Raw genomic sequence first — 3,201 nt, forward strand, 5'->3', positions numbered from 1 at the left:
CACACCAAAAATCACACCCTAAATCCCATTGGATAGGTCTATATCCCCTTTTGAATTTAAGGGTCAAACCATGACCCTTAAATTTAAAAATTAGGGAAAATGCCCTTGAACAACTTAAAATGGGGAGATAAAATTTGGACATGTCAGGAATATGTTCAATTTCAATCTCCCAAAATTCTAGATCTGGTGGACTTGTATTTAAAAAGTAATTAAGGAAATTCATAAAATGCTCAAATTGAAATTAAGCCTAACACTGACCTAACCAGGGTCTGGAACCATAGAGCTTTTGTAGAGCTCCCTGAGACCTTTCCAATGAGCCTAGAACACCTAATTTGGACAAGTGTGTAGGGAGTTATTAATTTTTTTAAGTTCCCTTAAATTTCTGGATTTATTAATCCGACAATTACACAGTCAGCAGGCCTTTACACGCGTTGCGCGCTGATTGGCCAAGCAATCATTGGCACTAACGATTAACGGCCGGGTTAACCACAGCCATCGGATGGCGGATCGAACGGCTGGGATTAACGACGCTCCGATATCGCAGGATCTAATCCAAGCCGTTGATCGAGATCAACGGCTGAGATTTCGTCTTCAACCTCCCGCTCGTATCTGAGACCGCAGAGCTTCTCTGGCTTGATCCGGGCGATCCCGTCGGTGAACTCCGATGAAATTTCATAGGGAGGATCAGGACAGTGGAAACCATCAATCCAACAGTGGAGATCCGTTGGGGTGAAGGTTTCCTTCACACTTGACCGGACTACCTAGCTAGGGAGCTCAGGATGGAGGGATTACCACAGAGAAGGCCTCAATGAATAAGCTTCTCTATCAGGAAAGTTCAGGGGATGATGATGAATAGTTCTCCTTCATATGTCGGGATCGAAGGACGGCCAGAGGTGCGACTTCGAGCGGGACGCCGAAAGCTTTCACGAGCGCTTGCTCGAACGGAAGGAGGGATCGATCTGGGAGCTCGGAGGAAGCGTCTGGGAGTTTGAAGGAGCTCTGGGAATCGATCGAGAGCGAATTCCAATGCCTCTGGAGTTCTGGCAAGATCGAGGGTATTCGGCCACCTTTCGGGAGCTTGGACGACCGAGATTGAGCTGGAGAGGGCTCGGATTGCTGCCAGGTGGATGATGGCGACGTCCAGGGGAGACCGTGGGGATCAAACCTGTGGACAGCAGCCTTGAGCCAGGAATTGACTGGGGGGGCCACCGAAACTCAATTTCCATTGGCTCCGACCTCCGCCGGCCATGGTCTGGGTCGGGTTGACTGGGGGAGGCCGATGGGGACGTGCTGGAGCCAAGGGTGGAGTCAATTTGATCTGGGAAGGTCTGAATCGAATTGGTGGCTGGATTGGACCCAAACCTGCTTGGTTCGAGTCGAATTGAGCCCGATCCAGGTCAGGTCAGACCCTGGGTTTGGTATGGGAGATAGGTCTTGGTCTGGTGCACCCAATGCAGGTTACAATTGGATCCAATTTGATCTGGGTTGGAAGATGGCTCGGGGTTATCCAAACCTGCTCGGTTCGGGTCGATTTGGGCTCAACCCAGATCAGGCCAGACCCTGGGCTTGAGGTGGGAAGTGGGTCTGGGTCTGGTGGACCCAATGCAAGTGGCAATTGGGTCTAATTTGGTCTAGGTTGAAAGTTAGCTCGGGTCCAAGTGCTTTTGGCTACTTTGGGTTATCCTAACTCTTGACCCAGGCTAGCCCAAGGCATGGGCTGGCTGGAGGAAGTGTGTTGGACCTGGGGCCACCTATGAGAGGTGTTGATCAAGTTCAATTGGGCTTAGGTTGAGAATTTTCTCAATCCCAAGTACTCTTGGGCACTTTGGGTTAGCCTAACTCTTGACCCAAGTGAGCCCAAGGGTTGGGCTGGTCAAGGAAGGTGCATTGGATCAATGGGAACCCAATGACACCTTAATTTGGATTCAATTTGATTAAGGTCAAGAGATGGCTCAAGGGAGGCCTCTCTTTGGTCACTTGGGTCAAGCCATATGGCTAATCCAAGTGAGCCCAAGGCTTGGGTCTCCAAGAGGGGTCTCTTGGGTACCCAAGGGGTCATCCCATGCATTCAAAGGACTTGGTTCAAAAAATTGAAAGGGAAGGGGTGTATGGATTAATGGGTCAAACTTGGTTGACTTAGTCAACCAAGTTGACCCAAGGTCTGGGTTTGAGCTCAACAAGTTGGGTTTGATATTGGAAACTCATTGAAAGTGGTTTCAAAGAGTTTGGAATTGATTTGAGTTGATATTGGCATTTGAAATCCCATAGGGGCATTTTGATCAATCTTGACCCATTGGTCAACTAGGGTCAAGAATGGGTCTAAAAAATGCAGTTTACTGCTCAATGGGTCACAATCAAGGGTTTAGAAGTGATTGGAGGCTTTGATAAGGACTCCAAGATCAAAATCTCTAAGGTGTTAGGTCAAATGGCATAGGCTGTAAATATTTGAAGGTTTTACAGCCTTTGGATTTTAATTCAGATTCTGGGGTTAGAGACCTCAGAATGGGCTCAAAATTGGAGGGTAACCTTTAGAGATATGTCTTATCACTTTTTAAATGATAGTCCCTGAATCAGAGGCCATTTGACTGGGTTTTGAAATGTTTGAAAAAATCTTTGGAAAAGGTCTTTAGGACAAGGCCTTAAGACTTTGGATTTGAGTCTGGATTTCTGGGTTTGGATTGGATTTTAAGTTTGAATGATTAATGTTGGAGTATCCAAATCATTTACAATCATGTGGTGGTTGTTAATGAATGGATAGGGTCAAAGCTAGATCAAGGGTGGAATCAAAGTCTAGATTGAAATTTGGGTTCTCAAGTGGATTGAATCAAAGTTTGGATATGTTTGAAATTTGAATTAATTGGGATTTGAGTTGAATTAAGCTTGAGATTTAAATTGATCAAGGGTAGGAATTAAATTGAAGTTGGAGTTTATCAAAGGTAGGAATTGATTTGAGTCTAGATTGGTCCTAAGATCTAGAGGGGTTCTAAGATCTAGGATCTAAGGGAATCCTAGGCTCTAGAATGGATCCTAAGGTCTGGCTCTAGGAAAGGATCTTAAGGTCTAGAGTGGATCCTAGGATCTAGAATTAATCTGGAGTTTGGAAGGGCCTTAGTGACCTCATACAAAAATGAGGTCAACAAATGGACCCCCAATGTGTGTGGTAGAAGGAAATTCTGCTGCACACATTGGCGTTGACCGAAT

The sequence above is a fragment of the Dendrobium catenatum genome, unplaced genomic scaffold (assembly GCF_001605985.2).
Source record: "Dendrobium catenatum unplaced genomic scaffold, ASM160598v2 fragScaff_scaffold_542, whole genome shotgun sequence".
NCBI lineage: Eukaryota > Viridiplantae > Streptophyta > Magnoliopsida > Asparagales > Orchidaceae > Dendrobium > Dendrobium catenatum.